The sequence below is a fragment of the Varanus komodoensis genome, unplaced genomic scaffold, assembly GCF_004798865.1.
Source record: "Varanus komodoensis strain SLA01 unplaced genomic scaffold, ASM479886v1 scaffold13_3, whole genome shotgun sequence".
NCBI lineage: Eukaryota > Metazoa > Chordata > Lepidosauria > Squamata > Varanidae > Varanus > Varanus komodoensis.
In genome coordinates, this window is record NW_025335409.1 from 17,435,938 (window position 1) to 17,455,085 (window position 19,148).

Sequence of the window (19,148 nt, forward strand, 5' to 3'; positions counted from 1 at the left end):
GTCATGAGCTCTAGGATATCTCAATTGATCAAAGCTAGAGCTGATATGAAAAACTGTGTTTGTAGCAATCCATGGAAGAGAGAAAGAAGGAAGACTTGAATATGCAGCACACTCCCTTTCTTAAAATGATTGCTTGGAGGTGGGAAATAGTGCATCTGTGCTGAACTGTAGTTCAGGGATGGAGAGACCTCAATGCTATGGAACTCCTTTCCCTCCTCATTAGGCTTGTGAGATCCACCAAGTGGAGCCTGATGTTCAGGAACTTCTTTTTAACCCGAGATCCAAACAGAGGTCCTTGTGAAAAATCCAGTGCTGAACCCTTCTTGCTTTATTTTATTTTTCCAGAGTGGGCTGTTGCTAAAAGTTTATATTAAAAATCTTTATGCATCTATTGCAAATCATCTAGACACCTTACTTCTACCTATTTCATAATGTGCACAGAGATTGTATGTCAAGCTGCTTATATACCCACATGTATATCAACTTGACATTGAAAGTATGCTTTAATTAGAAATAGACCAATGTTATTCTCTCCCTCTCCCTCCCTCATTTGGTAGATTTGGATTTGGTTTGTTCTGAATTTTGTGAAATTTCAGCTTTTCTAAATGTTTAGAGCTTCAAAGGAGTTGACATTGAAATGTGTATGCTTTTTTGTAGGCATTCCCCTAATTGTTGTTGTTCTGTCACAAAGATGCACCCGACTCTTCTCAACTCCATGGACAACATTCCTCCGGGCTCTCCTGTCCTCCACCATCCCTTAGAGTCCACCCAACCCCACACCCACATCCCCAGTAACCCCATCCAGCCACCTCATCCTCTGCCATCCCCTTCTCCTTTCGCCTTCAATAATTCCCAGCATCAGGGTCTTTTCCAATGAGTCCTTCTCTCTCATTAAGTGGCCAAAATATTTGAACTTCAGCTTTAGTACCTGACCTTCTAAAGAGTAGTCAGGTTTGATTTCCTTTATGATTTCCCTAATACCATTCCTGTAAATGGAATTTTGCTTGAGGCATACATGTTCCCAAACAATTTCCCTAATACAATGTTTTTGTAAATGTTATTGTCAGTAATATATACATTTTTGTGTGCACTTTTGCTAATGTACATATTTTATACTGGAAAGCAGCATTAACAAATTTGTATTGCAATTTTCAAAGTGTGAATTTTGGTTCACACATTGCTTAGGAAGTACGAAATTAGGTAAGTCTGCAAAACAAATTTCTCCTCCATTACTTGAAGGCACATTTTGAGGGACCCAACATCAACGCAAAAGGAAGTTTTGAAGCCGAGGAAATGGTGAAAACCCAGGCCTTCCATTGTATTTCATTTACTACATTTCGGTACCACCTTAAAGTTGAAGCTTCTGGGCAGTTTACAAAGAAAAACTCACCCCCTCTCTGCGGGTGTGATTCTTGTAGGATTACCAGCTTTCTATGCCTATCAGTGAGGAAACCTTCAGAAACCCAGAGAAGCTGGTGATTCCTATATAAGTAGGAGTCCTCCTGCATTGCAGCTTTTATTTTGAGAGCTCTCTGTGCAAACTCTCCTTTGTGCTCTACCATCAACATAATTTTGTCCCTGTGGACCACCACTGATAACTCCAATAAAGCTCAGAATAAAAGCTGCCAGAGATAAGGAATCGCCAGACTCCCTGCAGAATTGTTAGCAGGTAGTGTGGATTACTGGTTCTCAAATAGGCTTTAAAACTTACATCGGTTTAATAGAACATTTCAAATGTTTACAATGTTTCATAATAATTTCTCTCAGAATTGTTACAATCGCTTTATCAGGCAGACCTGTATTATTCTTTTCATATTGCTTGCAAATGGAAGGCTTAACATGAAAATGAGCAACTTGCTTAAGGCCACCTGGTCAGTTTACGGCAAGTTGGGGGCAAGCTTTGAACCAGGGAATTAGCAGCTTACCACCCCATCTCTGAGCTGCTACACTGAACCAGCTGTCATTCCAATTGCTCGGACACGCTTGCAAGCCTGTGCATGCTCACTTTGGGTGGAAGGGTGTTAAAACTGACTCAGTTTGAAAAAGAGTCATTTGGCAAAGCTTTCCTATGCAATTCAGTGTTGGGTTTGTCTTTGATATAAATTAGAAGAAAAATGGGAGCAGGAGCAGTATGAGTTTGAGTTCAGGCTGTGATTTTTTAAGGAGCCCTTGTTCTTACTACCAGCCAAAGAACTGTAGGAATAACTCTGTAAGGGTTCATTTGAGAGTGACTTTTATCGCATAATAGCCCTTAGACACTTATTGTTTTACTGCCTTTTTCTTTGCCCGATAAATATTTATTGCCAAATTGCTGTATTTTTATTAATATTGTCTGGAATATATGAGCTCCAGCATGGCTTGGCAAGGCAAAGTAAAAGAGAGTTGACAGGTAAAAACATAAGATTTTGGAAGCAAAGCACCAGAAGAATGAGAAGCATACTATAGAGTGTCTGCGTGAAGCCCAGCCTTAGGTCCATGCTATCTGGATAACTGTGAAATGCTGGTCCAATGCACAAGCCACAGATCAGCATAATAGAAATCCAAACTCATTGCACCCTGCAGCATATTTTTCTGCCATTACTGAGGAGGACATCCCAGGATAAGTCTGGGAAAAGACCTGTTTGAAATGCAAGCAAGCCATTGCCCATCAGTGTTAGCAATACAGAGCTGTTTGAATGCTTCTTAGAAACAGACTGAGTGAGAAGGGTCTCCTGGGCCATCTAGTCTGACCCCTGGCTCCACTCATGACATGGCTACTATGTGCATGTCCACCCTATCCTTAAACCACCTCCTGTGGAAGCCCATTCCATGCCCTAGGGGTCCTAACCATCAGGAAGTACCTCCTAAATCCTAATCGTGGTTCCCTGAGCTTTGCTTTGTTGGAATGCATCCTGCCCTCCACAGAAGGGAAAAATGCCATGACTCGCCTCTGCATGGCAAAAGTTTAACATATTTAAAGTTTCTTTTTCGTTCCCTAATATAGCTAAAACATCAGAAAAAAGACAGCCTAAGAAAGTAAACAAATGTGATTTAAATCTTCCTAGTTAGAAGTTTATGATTAAAATTAACAATAAGTGTTAATCAGCAATCAATATATTAAAGCTTTACTTTAATTATTTGACCATTCAATCCAATAGAGGTTTGCAGTCTTCTGTGTTAGAAAAGTCAGTTTTAAAACTTAACAACTGACTCAAGCAAGAATCTAGTTTTCTATGGATGTAAATCAGGTTTATTTAACATTATCCAGATGTGAAACATCTTGAGCACCTGGGGGCAACGCTGCAATTTTGGCACAAGCAGGAACTTTTTCTGCACAGATGGGAACCAGTTCTTCCCAGGCAAAGTCCCTTGTGCTGCTTTTGATTGCTAACTTGTAGCTTCTCCAATCTTGGGACTGTTGAGGGATGTGGGAAGATGGTACTTGAAAGAAGAACAGAAAGGAAAGAACAGTAAAGCATGGATTTCTTTTCATGACAATTGGCTGTGCTATCAAATTGCCCCACTGGCCTATCCCAAGAGCCCCTGCTTTTCTTCCTATCACTAGATATCTGCAGCCTGCCTGCCTGCAGGATCCCTGGGCATCACTGCCATGGGCCTCCTTACCCATCCTCACTCTGAGAAAGGATGCATTTCCTCAGAGTGTCCCTACTCCAGAGCAAGAAATTTGTGAACCAGGTGGCTTTGGAGAACACCTGGACCAAGCTTCTTGCCATGGCATGACTGCTGTTTAAAGTTTAAGAGAATTTCCAGCCTCAGCAAAGTGATCCTAGGGAGACTGTTACAGACCTCTCGGAAGCCATCTTGACCTGGTTGCCTTGCACTGGGGAAAAACCCTTCCTCACAGATGATGCTTCCTCAGAGTGAGGCATCGTGGCAAAGATCTTCCTCCTATTGAGCCTGGTAGCAGCTGCATTGCTACCACTGCTCCATGACAACAACTGGAAGAAGAAGAACATGGGGTTGATGCAAGATGATGAAGATCACCCCTGAAAGAAAAGAATTGGATGGCACTGGATGTTACCCCTCAGGTGTCTGGGACTTTTCAGCCAGGGCAGTGGTGGCAGAAGACTTTGGCTGGTTCTATGGATCATCTTTGTATCTTCTGCCAAGAAAATCAAGAAATTGGCTTGAAATTAAGTTAGAAGTAACTTTTTCAGTGCATGGGGGTTGATTTCCTGGGTCTTGTTTCCTACATGACCATGTTTCTTTAGAATACTATTATGTGCATATGTAAAGAGACTTTAGTGGATTATGGCAGCCATTACTATGTAAAGCCAAACATTCCAATTCCTCTCCAGTAAAAACTTTTGGAAAACAAAAATAGCTCTGCAGAGTTGAAGTAGAGGCTGCTTCTTCATGGTGCTGGTCAGCCATCTTCTCATATTATTAGCCTTTAATTGGTTTTTTTCCCACCTAATTAAAAAAGGTGATCACTAGCACAGTCATATGCATATCATTGATTGGAAGGGGGCTTACCCTCAGGTAAGTGTGTGTGGGTCTGCAGGGTAATGAACTATTATGTTAATGAATTGGAAAAAGAGGGAGAGAGGGAGGGAGAGAGGGGGTCTATTCAAAGCATGAAGAAAGGGTGAGTCCAAGGCTGATGGATCAGTTTGCTGGTGTACATATCAGTCAGTTCACTTGCAAAGTTGGATGGAATCTGAGGTCATGTCAAGGCTAAGAAATCTAGGAAATTGTTCTCCTTCAGGGCCCATCATTCACTGTGAATGAAGATTCCATTCTAAGAAGTGCCTGAGGAGATGAGAGGTATTGTAGAATGGTAGCCTGTATACAGATATTAGATTTACCCTTTGGTGGCCCATGCTGTCAGAACATAAGTCATCTATGTCTGGTTTGTTTTTCAGAGGACAGGCAATGAGCAGACTCATAAAAAATGGAACTCTGAAAATTGGTCTTTCCTTAGAATGACAAAGGAAACACCTGAATGATTTGGGTAATCGACACATTTAAAGCCCTCAATGAGTTAAATTATTGTTTTTAATTGCTCTTGACCTGCATGTAAAATTTTAGAGTGGAAATATGTGCAGCTAAGGTTTCCTGGGTAAGAATATCAGAAGACCCACGCTGGGTCGGATCAATGATCTGCCTAGTCCAGCATGCAGTTCATACCAGGGCCAAATGTATAAAATCCAAATGCAGGGTAACCATTTGGATGTGTGCCTCCTGAGGTTCACATCAGATGCCAGAAAGAGAGAGGAAGACTTTCTCTGAGCATTCATGAGCTTCATTGTAACTGTAGATCCATAATAGTTGGCAACTAGACTTCGTCCATTGGCCATTAAAATGTTCATTTTGAGAAACTACTGAAAATCATCCAAGGCACCCACCTACATTGAAAACACAAAAATGTCTAATATATCACTACTTTAGTTTTAAGAAACTAAAGCCCCTCTATTTTTTTAATTAGATTTTAATAACTGGGATTATTTTTGCTGAGATCATGCATACTGGTGACTGAAGCTCTTTCTCCAATAAGGTTACACACCTCAAATGTAAGTCCATAACAGGCAATCTAAGTTTCAAATAACAGATATTCTTTATTGTATGCCTTTGTTTACAGTTGCAGGTTTCAAACCAAAACAGCCAAGAATAGAATGACAAATCAGGCAGATGATTTTTAATAATCCTTGGTTCAAGCATTAAATCTTGTTTCTCTCATTTCATGCATGTGCATTGTACTTAATTAGTCATACTAAAAGGTACCAAGAACACTGTAGCTTTGAAATTTCTTCACTGTCCAAATGGGCTAGGTTTACATTATTTAACTCAGAACACAGCAAATAGGTTCACACACCATGGCAGGCCTTCAAGGCTGGTTGTCAGCTGAAACTTCCCTGTACTGCTGCCTTCAGGGAAACCTGTTTATGGAAACAAGCCACACTAACAACCCACAGCTTATTGGACTAACAATTGGGTCGTTGTAGCATTCAAACCATGGAAACCAGCCCTGTTGTGGTTCTATGAAAGCAGTAAGTGAATTGCTCAGCAAGACCGACAAAAACCAAAACAGAGCCTTGCCAAATCTTGCCAAGGTCGCCTGGGCTACCATTGGTGCTGGTCATCCCACCCCAGGCAGCACAGGGACATGGCACAACTACCACATGACCTCATCACAGTGGCAAGCCCTTTTCACTCACTGTGGGTTTTGTCTGCCCCCCCCTCCAAATACTCCCTTTTTTTAGAGATTGTTTTTTGTAATCTCCAAGTAGACAGCCAGGAACAGCCCATCTGAAAGACCCAAAGCAGCACATCGGAAGGGCTGTCTGATATACTTTGCAGTATGTACCAGTTGCTAGTGGACTTGGGCAGGACAGTGCTGTTGCACTTCCACCCTGCTGGTGTGATTCTGGCTGTAGCTCAAAATGAAGTCGGCCACTGCTGAACAGAATGCTGAAGTTGACAGATCCTTGGCCTGAACCAGCACGACCTTCCTTCCTTCCTTCCTTCCTTCCTTCCTTCCTTCCTTCCTTCCTTCCTTCCTTTTCTTTCCCATCCTATTACAAAAAGTCTCAGGAAGTCTTATCATTTGTCACCTTCCCTTTCTTCTTCCCTTCCTTTCTACCTTCATTTCTTCCTTCCTTCCTTCCCTTCTTCCTCCCTCCCTTTCTTTGTTCGACACCCAATGTACATAGATTTTTTTCATTAAAACAAAAACAAAATGCACATGTACCTATGGGGAAAAAGGTTAACCCTTAAAAAAAACCCTTTTAAAGGAGACCTGAGTTTTGACAGCTAACTGTTAAAGCTCCATGCTCCTGCGAAGGGGATGACTCTCAGACCATATCACCAGGAATGTAGGAATCCCCAGGTTCAGGAAAGTGTTAAAAAGATGTGGGAGATTGAGAAGAATTAGGTCCAGTGCAAACAAGTCGAGGCTTTCACCATGGAGTTGGGGTGATCTACTGGCCATCCTCTTTCATAAGTTAAGATCACTCACAGCTTAATTTTCTTTAGACAGCTCGCCATTTGCCATCTGTCAGGAGAGTGCAAAGTCAAACATAAATCTTCTCTGGGGCAACTCTTGACAGCAAACACCTGCAAGATCATTGCCTAGATGCCCAATTTTGGTCCCTAAAAGTGTGTGAGTGCGATCTTGTATTAGGGCAAGTACGATTTTTTTTAAATACAGAAGTAGTTGCAGACTTATTCTGCAACATGCATGCAATATTTTGCTGAATCCCTCCATATTCTGCATCAAAAACTACTTTATTTCTGTCAAAATAGACATGCAGATTCTTTGCTATGAGTTTGCTCTAGTACATTTCATAATTGCCCCCATCAGTTTGCACAGTGGCACTTTGAATGTCTGCATGCACACCAAGTTAATAGGTTCTGATTCATTCAGAAATGAGCAAAAGAGTGTCCCAGTACCTCGTTTCAACATGAAACAGGAGCATTATCCCTTTTCTAGTTGGAAGTAAGCTTAACAAGTTAGATGTTAAGTCCTGGTTCCTACCAAGTACAGATTTTATCTGTTTTACAGTGCAAATTTATTTAGAACATGTTTAATACAATTTAAGATTGCAGGCATGTACACAATGTGAAACTTTCAGGAGACTTCCAAGGACAGGAGACCCAGGGCATTGTGGACTCAAAGTTAAGCACACTGCTTTGAACTGGGTTTCAAAATTGTATATTGGCAGTAGCCAGTGCAGCTTATCTGAAATCAGCATATTGTGCTCTCTGGACCTTCTTCCCATCAAATGGTGCTTCTAGGACATCTTCAGATGTACATCCTGCCACCCTATTCTGTAAGGCTTTTTTAAAAACTATGCTATCACTTTTGTAGATAAGGTAACATTGCAAGCTGCGTCCCCAGATAATATTCTTCAATGTAGATTTAAGATTTAAATAATAAGGGGGAAATGGCTCTCTCAACTTGTTTGGACTGTAATTCCTCTCAGTCTCAGAATGCATGGGCATTCTGGAGGACATCAAGCTGGCAAAGGCTGATAAAATCAGTTTATATTATGCCACTTTTCCCCATTCTGATTTATTTCCTCCTGCCCTTTCTTCTTTCCTTCCTCTTGCTCATTCTGCCTGTCTTTCTTTCAGTATCCTTGCATGCAGTCTTCATATTAGAGCAGATGCAAGAAACTTGTGTAATATAACTTGTGTTATAATTGAGGTTAGGCAATGACAGTGGTTCAGTCTGGCTCTTGGATTGAATGTTAACTTATTCTTGCATAGTAGCTGAATCTCCTAAGCGTAATCTTTAGCAAAAATAAGTGTTGGATAGGACCAGCAGAATTTAATTCTGTGTATTTTCCCGTATTATATTTGTTTTTACCTATACCCATTCTCCTCTGAGTGGAAACACAGCTTGAGTTGGGGGTGGGGGAACAGCTGATGTTGAAATGGTTCAGTCATTCTTTTCTCCCTTCAGATCCACTGCTTAGGACTGTAGTCTCCATAAAGAAAAGAAAAGAAACCTGGAGAGGAGGGCAGGCATGTAGTTTGGGCCTAAAGCCACATGCTTTGTTTGGAATGGTCACAAACTTTCCAGCTCTGTTTTCTCTCTAGACCCAAAAAGGAATCTTGAGCCCATTAAGAATTGAGAACATGTCAAACTTGCTGATTCTTTCCCAGACTCCATGTGCCCTGATGTCAATGACAATCTGCCCTTCATGCATTTCAAATCTTGCCCTTGTCTTGGATGTGTCCATCTTATCTTTCATCTGCAAACTGCATTTGAAGGCTAGCTATAGGTGGGAAGAATCATGCATATATGTTGATGAATGGAGTGCTGCATTAGAGGCATTTAGGCAGCTACTGGAAACAATTATTCTGATGTCAACCAAACTTTGAACTGCTTTGTAGATCTTTAGCACTAATTTCATTTTGAGAATTGTACAGTGTTCCCAAGTTCATGTACTAGTAATGATGATAAAACCTGCTAAGAAACTTTGAGCAGTAAATATAACATGAAAAGCACACAACTGTAATGGAAATAAGAAGTCTAAATATATGACAGCAGTATTAATTCCAGACACACGTTTGGCCATGAGATCTTCATTGGAAGAGGAAACAAAATACACAAACAAGAGCTCTCTGAATTAATTCTGAACATCCCATATGCAGGCTGATTGCCTTCCTGTTCAAATTGTAAGTGCTAACATTACCGCTAAAGTTGCTCCATTTTCTCCAGAAGACCAAAAAACATTTGAGATGTGCTTTCAAACTGAACTAAAAGTTGAGAGGATTGTTCTGTTTTTCACAAATCTGCCTAGTTCTCTACTTGTGATCCGTACAGCAGATGCTGGTAAGAATCATGGAACTGTGGAGGGCCATGAAGGCCATTGGGTCCAACCCCCTGCTGTTACAGGTAACCAATTTACACCATCCCACTCAGATGGCTATCCAGTTTCTTTTTGAATGTCTTTAGTGTGGGAGAGCCCATGACCTGTCTGGGCAACTGGTTCCACTGTCATATTGCTCTGACAGCAATGAAACTTTTCCTGATAACTAGCCTGAATCTGGGTTGTTGCAACTTGAATTGACTATTCCATGTCCCACCCTCTGGTATCAGCAGGAAGAGACCTTGACCTTCCTCTTTGAGGTACTTATAGAGGGATATTATGTCTCCCCTCAATCTTCTTAAGGCTGAACATGCCCAGTTTTTTCAGTCTCTTCTCATTTATTTGTAAGCCGCCCCGAGGCTTCGACGAATGGGGCGGCCTAGAAATTTTCTAAATAAATAAATAGGGCAGTGTTTCCAAACTCTGTATCATTTTTGTTGCCCTCTCTGGACCCTTCCTAATTTTTCTGCATCTTCTTAAATCTTGGTGCTCGGATCTGGACACAAAACTGAACCACCATGATCTCCACCAGCATCACGCCTCTCACTGTGCTTTTATCTGGATAGCCGCTTTTATCTGGATAACCATCTAGATTTAAGGTGCAAGTGTAAGGTCATTGCACTGGAGGCCAAGGCCAAGACCATCCACATTATCTATTACTGATCACTATATATGGGTGTGAAAGTTGGAAAGTGAAGAAAGCTGGCAGGAAGAAAATTGATTCAAAACATGGTGTCAGAGGAGAGCTTTTGAAGATTCTGGATGACAGAAAGAAGAGCAAGTGAGTCCTTTATCAAATCAAGCCAAAGTTTTCCCTAACAGCAAAAATTACAACTGAGGCTGACATACTTTGGACATTTGATGAGAAGGCAAGACTCATAGGAGAAGACAATCATGCTAGGGAAAGTGGAAGGAAGGAGAAGGAAGAGAAGGAAGCCTGAATATGAGATGAATTAGCCGCAGCCTGGCAAATTACAGTGCTGAGAAGGTCTGTCATGGGCACAACATTTTGGAGAGCTTTCATTCATAGGGTCTCCATAAGTTGGAGATGATTTGAGGGCATGTAACAACAACAAAATTCAGAGGAATGGAAAGAGGCTGGGGCACTGATTGAAAATGATACAATTCCATAGTCTCAGCCTCTTCGCTCCTTACTGCACAGCATGCCCCTTTTCTCCACCTCTGGGGCTCAGCTGCAACTTCATGGTGGACCGCAAGTACAGTTCTTTTCACATGGCTTGCAAAGGGGCAGGGTGTGGGCTTGGCCATTGGAGAAACTTGCTACTTGGACTCCAAAACATTCCATGGACTCTCAGAACCCTCAAAATCCCATGGTCTTCAATTAAACTGTGTATTAAATTTTTACCCCACCATTCCTCCATGCAGTTCAAGTGACTTCTCCCATTCTACTTTTTCCCTACAATGTGCAAACTATGAGCAAGGTTCGTGTTGTGGTTCAGTCTCCAGGAAAACACCTCTAGAAGTGTTTTATTGAAGTAGTTCCTTGGACTTCTCAGTTCTGCCAAGGCAATCATAGGACAGAAGTCCAGACTGTCTCGAAGCTCCTCATGCCTGTTGGAGCATACAGTACATCAGTCCCAAACTCAGTCTCCCCACGTGCAAAGCCCACTGACAGTCTCACACCCACACACATACATCCACAGTGTCTGGAAACTTTTCCAGTTGGTGATCTATTACCCCCAAAAAAGGTGATGAGAAATTCCCTGGGTTTGTATAGCAGAGAGCGGCCCTTACGAATGGTTGTTGATTCCTTCCAACTGTGGCTATGCCAGACTGGACATTTCTGTTCACCCTCTTTTGCTGACGCCTTTCCCTGGGAGACGTCTCTGGCACATCTTCTCCTGCAGAGCCTTCTCCTGCCACCCTTTGCCAAGGAGGATGCCCATGAGTGATCAACAGATGCTTTTGTCAGGGACAAGTCTCCCAGCCGAAGATTAGCCATATTGGTCCCAATGCCTCTCCGCTTCCCTGTTTAGCAGACAGTGGAAGCCCAAGCTGAGTAGAAATGGCCCATCTCCTGTTGCTCTCAGCTGAACCTGATACTACCCCTTCCTCCTCTGAACTGCAATGGAAGATCTACCTGGACTCAGGCAAGCTCCCACAGTTAGGCTGAGAAATAGCATCTGGTCTGAAATCACACAGTTAGTTTTATGGCTGGTAAGGGATTTGAATGTTGGTGTCTGCCATCCTAATCATGCACTCTGACTCTTGCACCTTAATGGCTTCCCTTCACTGCTTTGCAAAACCAACAGACGACCCATTGTTCTAGTTAGACATTGAACCCACTTGCCATATTTCATTTATCCAAGGATTTAGCTTAGCTTTTGCAAGTCATAGCCATTTTACCCCCAGGGATTATGTTAACACTGACAGTGTAATGCTGTACACAGGTGTTCTGGGACATCACAGCTTAGCCAATGGCTGGGACCAAGGTATGCTTATAGAATGAACGGCTGGTTGCTGTCCTTTGCTTGTCCTACTAGAAAATAGGCAATCATAGTCAGAAGCTGGAACAGAAGAGAAAAAATTATGTTTAGAAGTGAGTCTGGAGATTTCGAATTAAAGATTCATGGAAGGGAACAGCAGAAACTCATTTCCTGTATCCCAGTTCAGAGTGAAATCAATCAATAGGATTGATTTCACAGGCCAAAATGCTGAGTGATTGGTGCATATAATTTTACTGCACTGAGTCTGCATCCATGTGAAGAGCTGGCCATCTCCAATGGCATGTTATGCAGAGAAACTAGTGTGTTGTGCCACTAAAATAGCACCCAAATGTTAGGCATTTGAAGAGCAAAAACAGCCATAGAGCCATAGAGCTTCCTTTTAAAGTCGTACTAGTAATATCTTTCCCAACCAAATGCATCCCAATGTGCAGCTCTTATTGCCTCATTAGGCAATAAGAATATGTGGCTTGGGTCTTGTTCTCCTTTAAATCTAGTGTGTATATGCAGTAGGGCATCACAGACATGCTCTTGCCGCTGAGTATAGAACATAATCGCGTATGACTAAAAACACACGGGTGGGTCCTGGGTTGCCACATTTTTTCTCCTCTTTGGATAAAGGTACCCAGGCAAATACATATATATTTCATCATATGCACATTGCCTCATATGCGCAGCAGAAGGCAACAGGATCTGAGATCCCCAGCACACCTTTGGAATTTCTGGCCGGCAAATGTTTTAACCCGGGTGGACTGGAACATTTGTTGCCATTGTTTCTTGGGTAAACTTTTCATTCACATGATGATATTTGCAAACTACAGTAGTCCCCCAGACTTTGCTGGGGTTACGTTCCTAAAGCACCTGCGAACAGTAAAAAACCATGAATTTGGTGCCAGTGGTGGGCGCCGGACACCAAGGCGGTGCGAATGGGAGGCATGGACCAGGCTGGGCTCGGGGGTAGGTGCACGTGTGCGGCGGTGCAGGGGCGCACACACGCATAGATTGTTTTCTCCGAGCAAGTCTAAACTTGAGGAAACAATCTCCTTGCATGCACAGCAAGGCACCGGCTTACTCATAAGGACATCAGCTTGGACTTGCTCAGAGAAAAATCCCACAAACGAACGCTGAACTGCAACTTCACAGGGGTATACTGTATACTTATCCTTCTGGTTGTTTTGAAATTCTTCTTAGATGGTGCATGAAAAACATCACTTAAATACTACCTAGAACATGAAAAGAGCCAGATACAACAAAATCTCTTTACCAAAACATTTACAGCAGCCTTTCCAAACTTGGTACCTTCCAGATGTGTTAGAATACAACTCCCAGCATACTGTGTTGAGCATTGTAGCTCTACCACATCTGGAGGATACTAGGCTTGCAAAGGCTGCTTTAGGGTTTTCCATTTCAGGCTTAAGGTCTCTTAATCAGAACATCTAGATATGTTTATACGGAGATGTGCTTCCTTTTTGCTGAATACTTGCTGAATAGTTTTGCTTTCCCAGGTGTCAGCCTTGAATGATCAGGACATGGCTATTTATGATTAATGTTACAGAACATCTTGTACTTGCCTATTCCTTTCAAAAATTGTGCATTTTTCCACATAAAAGGGTTTTTGAATGCCAATTTTTTTAGACAAACAGCTGGTGTTCATATGCACAACAGGCTACTGAATGTTCCATTCCAGAACTGATTTATACAAGGCAACCTTTGAAGACACAATCCATTTTTAATGTCACCTGTATCTGCGAAAAGTTCTCCTTCAGCTCAGTGCATGAGCCAGGAATATGCAGACAATAAAAGGACTTTGGAACGTCTTGCCCACACGTGACGTTTGCGCCTGGCATGAGGCAAATGTAATTTTTCTTATGTAATTCGGCTCCCATTTTTTGTGTTAAAATGTTCCTTTTAAGTGCTCCTGGCCAGACCTATCATTATGCACTGATGCTTCTATATCAGGTGGTGCAATGGGAAGAGCAGGGAATTGCAAGGCATCTGCTCTCCCCGTGCCACACCTGCCAGGAAGGTGCTCTGGAGATTCCCACAAGTCTCTCTCCTGCTGTGTCATCTTATTGGGAGTGGCTGGAATAAGCAGCCAGATGGGCCAATTGCCTAGGAAAGCAGGACTTGGCTGAGTCAGCTGGTGGGTGGGTGCTGGCAGAGCCCTCTGCCTAGAAGTGCAAGAGGCATCGAGTGGGCCATGCCCATAGGCCAAGTGCTGTTTTCTTTCTCAGGGTGGTAACCAGCACTGTCCTGTATATCCGGTTTGAGAAGAGGTGTGGTATATTTAAAACTGAGCTCATTAAATTGTCCAGTCTGAGTAGAGGCATTCAGACTTATCAGACAAAAACTTCTAGCATCAGTGAAAACTGAAAATTGGTTACACTGGAATATAAATACAAGCCCTTTGACACCATATGGTAACCCCATAGCTGTTTGTTGAATTTTAGCAGACTTTTACAATATTTCCCATTTCTATTTCCATCTGCCAATAATAAAATACGATTCCTTCTATAAGTGAGGAACTTTATTAACCCACAAATTAAAATGCATTATCTTTCTATTAGCTGGGCTCTGGTTTTTAGGGTATTGGCATGTTTCTTTAATTCTATGTCTCTTCTTATGGCTAGGACATTTGTCTATCTGTCAAGAGACATTTACTACTCTGTGTGTGTGTGTGTGTGTGTGTGTGTGTGTGTGTGTGTGTGAGAGAGAGAGAGAGAGAGAGAGAGAGAGAGAGAATGGATGATCGTCGGTTCTATGCTTGGCAAGGTGGGTCATTTCTGGAGGGCATGATCCTTTTCTCTGGTGTGGTGAAGCATCCTCCAATCAGAGTACTTCCAAGGTTGCACTTTAGTTTTTGATGCTGACTGCTGCTTACAACTTTCTGAAAATCTGTCATTAATCAATGCCTAATCAATTATAACAAGGTACACCTAGACAGAGGCTTCCAATGGCAAAAGCAGAATTTTATGCTTATTTCCTTCTGTTTGTCTTGGCCGCTGCTGTGTGTCAAGAAAGAGAGCCTTCCATACTTTTTCTGCATTAACTTAATGCTTGCAGAAGGTACATAAGAAAAAATCTTTTGTGCAGAGGAGTCTCTTTACATGCAGTAAGATTCAGTGTTCTGAAAATGCATTTGGTGAGGTGCCTGTACTGAGGTGAAAATATTTTCCAGGGTCATGCTCATTCTAATTTCATAACACTCATTGCATAATTGAGAACAAAATGTCTGAGTAGTAAGAATAAGTTAGGCCTTGGGGCTACATTTCAGCTTTGGCAAAGCACAGACAGCAGAATGGATCAACTGAATTCTGTGCAGTTTGTCCAAAATGAAATCCAATTATTGCAATATTTTCCTATGCTGTATCTCTTGTTGGCAAAGTATTTTGGAGAATGTTCAGCAAAGTGCATCCCAGAAGTGTGCTTTCATATCACAACTATGGTTCTATGAGATACAATATATTATACAAGACTGAATAGATTGTGTGATGACACAATATTTTTTTTTTCATTTATATACTTTCATTACTGTGAACTAATTAGTTTTGATAACAGCATATTAGGGTAAGAACAATATTAATCTAATCCACCATGGTTTTTTTTTTTACTGTAGGCTAAATATCTCTTCCCTTGTTTTCCTACTTTTTAAAACAACAATTATTTTATTGTTTTCTATCAAGCAAGTTTTCTTGATTGATAGATATCTTGGAAGTTGCTGGCATTAGCAGAGGGCAGTGGGCAAGCACATATACAGACATTTATTTATTTAAAACATTTGTGCACTGACCAATTGTGCCATAGCACTTCATATTTCAGAGTTATCAAAAATATTTGATTATAGCTTGGGAAGATCTACCTTTCCAGCCAGCCAACTCGGTCTACATATTGAATGGCTATGGTTACCTAAACAACTAAGTGGTCTATGAACGAGCACAATAAGAATATTATTGCTCTGTCTATAATAACAACAATAATAGAGTGGTATGAATAAGAAGGCTTTGGGTTATATTTTTGCTTGGCAAAGCAGAAATGGCAGAAAGTATTGACTCACTTCTGTATTGTAGTAATAAATAATGTGTCTGCCAGTCACTGCCAGAATGAAACAAAGACACCTGAAACCTGGCATGCATATTAAGAAAACTGGGAAGGGGGGGTCATGGTAATGTGTACATCTAATTAATGTAATTAATTAATATTAACGTGTCAATGTATTTGAAGTCTGCAGTTCCAACTTGAAACATCAGACCTTCTGAACTAGTGCATAGCTTCACTATCAATATAATTTAATCCATGGAGAAGTAGCGGGACAAGGGTATACAGCTGTCTCCACCTCTCTACTGTGGGGAGCTTCTCCCTTCCCCAAGTGCTATTGACAGGTCCTTCCCTCAGGACAGATGGGGGTAGACCAGCAACCGTGCCTAGCAGTGCCAGTAGCCATAGCAAAGGCTGGCACAATGTATCCAGCTCTGAGAAGTGTGCAATATTTCTTGATGGATTCACTGTGTCAAAATATCCCAGGCCATGCAAAGACAGCTCTCTTCTCCAGTTCCAAAGTATTTTTATAGCACACTTCACCTTACCATATCAGAGAAGCCTGGAGATCACAAATCACCTTTCACACCTTCGCCTTCTTTTCCAATAGGGATGTGTGAGGAAGCCTCTTTAGGCCTGGAAATTCTTTGGATTCCCTGGACACTGGTCCACTTTGGCATGGCCACGAGTCCAAGTTCCTGGTGAGTGCACCAAGCTTTCGTGTGGCATTCACCAGCAACTGAGCTCTGCGCGCTTCACTAGCAGCACCCATCTTCCATGCCACACCCAGCAGGCTTTGTTTGTGTTGCTGCACATGCAAAAGAAGGTTGTTGGTTGCGCAGCCTCCATTCTGTGATCATCCATGGCCTTCCTCTCAGCTCAGCTTGTTTTCCAAAATCGGGCTTTGGAAGACCATGGGGGCCAGATTCTGTGGAAGGTTAATGCATCCCTGCTCCCAACCACTGAAATCCACCCACCCCAAAGTTGGGCTGGTGGTGTGCTACATTTTTCTTGCGGGATTCCCTTGGTTCAGCACTATGCCTTAGGGACGACCACTCATGAAATTGGCAGATAAATCCTATCAGCAATCTGTTTGTGATCAGAGAATGGCAAGATAATTCTTATGTGGGAATGTGAAACTCCATCCATCTTGTACTTCTCTCCATTCTATACACAACAGGACATCAAATGGTCCTTTAAAAAAACAAGATTTTTCCTCTTAACACAAGAATACACTTTCTCTAATTTTAGAAAAACAGAGGCATAGCTGTAGTGGTAATGTTCTTTAGGGACCTAGAAAAAGCAGAGGCCTAAGCAGTGTGTAATTTCATTCAAAAACATGAGTATCAAACAAGTATGTAAACTGAGGCTGCCTAGAATTTTTCCATCTTTCCTGACCAAATAGTTCAGCCAGTAGTTTAGTTCATCCTTCAATAGTTTAGCCGATTCATGGATTCAGAGCACTATGTGTGTGTGTGTGTGTGTGTGTGTGTGTGGGACTGCAGGTGGTGCAGTGGTTTAAACCACTGTGCTGCTGGGCTGGTTGATCGAAAGGTTGCCGGTTCGAATCTGCACAATGGGGTGAGTTCCCGTTGCTCCGTCCCAGCTCCTGCCAACCTTGCAGTTCGAAAGCATGCAAATGCAAGTAGATAAAAAGGTACCACTTCAGTGGGCAGGTAACAGCATTCCGTGCACTTCGGTGTTTAGTCATACCGGCCACATGACCACGGAGACTGTCTGGGGACAAACGCTAGCTCCCTCGGCTAGGAAATGGAGATGAGCACCGCCCCCTAGAGTCAGGCATGACTGGATGCAATGTCAAGGGGAAACCTTTACCTTTACCTTTACATACATATATATATATATATATATATATATATATATATATATATATATATATTAGGGCATTTATAGGCCATCCACCACTGTCGTCTCTAGACTGTTTACAATATAGTAAGAATTATAGAAATAAGAGAAATAGTAAGTAAACCACCTCCTTTCCTAGCCAAAGGCAGTTTGAAATGACAGTGTTTTAAGAACCTGGCTAAAAGAAAATAGAGAGGAGGACAAAAGTTTTCCAAGGCAGAGAGTCCCCTACCAAAAAGCCCCTTGTGTTTCCACTAACCTAAGTACAGGGTTTCGAGCAGTGTCTCTGTGCCTGATCTCAGACCAGAAAGGTACAAATGATCCAAGCCCATGACCCCATATCATTCAGGGCTTTCAGGTTCAAATCAGCACTTTTAATTAGGCTCAGAAGTTGAATGGGTAGCCAGTGCAGTTGGTACAATATTGTAGTCACATGCTCTCAATGCCTAGCCCACACCAGCCTCCCAGCAGCTGCTTTAGCTAAAGTTTCTGAACCATCTTCAGAGAAAGCCCCTAATAGGGTGCATGGCAGTAGCATAGTCTTGATGAATCCAGGGCATGAATAGCTAAGAGAAGACCCAACATGTCTAGACAGGTTGCAGCTGGCATACCAGCCTAAGCTAACAAAATATACTTCTAACCACCTCCTCAACCACCAATGGAGTGATCAGTCCAAGGCAATCTCCAAACTTCAGACTTGGTCTTCCTTGGTCCAGATCTGGCAGAGAGTGCCTCTCAATTCAAACAGGTCAGACAGTGGTGTCCCGTTCAGTTGTCCTCTCCACCCACATTATCCCTGTCTTGTCAGGATCAATTTTCAGTTCCACATGGCACTGCTCCTCATTCTAATATGTTAGAAAGATGAGAACATGCAGAAGACTTTGACTGCTTGCTTTCTCACAAATCACTTTGGTACATTGAACTGTTGGCTTAAAAACTATAGTTTTTGCTTTCACACATCAGTCGTAACTTTAAAAAAATAGACATGCACAACATCTTGTTCCTTGGAAAATGTTGGCCATTTCCAAGAACAGTACTAATGAGATGCTTTGTTGACTTCTGAGGTCTCATAGGTTTTTAAAATATTACTCATATATTAATTTTATTGGACTTACCTTCCCTCCAATTTTCAGTCTGGCAATAACACCAGAAAAATTTGCAGGGAAATGTTAGGCACTTTCTATCTTCAGAGACCTGCCTTTCAATAATGAAGAAAAATAAAAACACAGTGAGGCAAACAAATCTTGTTTTGCTTTTCATGCACTTGATGAAACTATGCTTCCTTTTGGTGGCTTTCCTTCATCAAGGCGAAGTTGGCTTTTTCTAGAACTTTAGTCATTTTGTTCACCCTCCACCACTTTCTGTCCATGATGCCATTTCTCCTTTACCGATTAAACTACTCTTTTGTTTATTCCCCCACCTCTTCAAAAGCCAGACTGTCATCAACTGCTTTCAGTTCCTC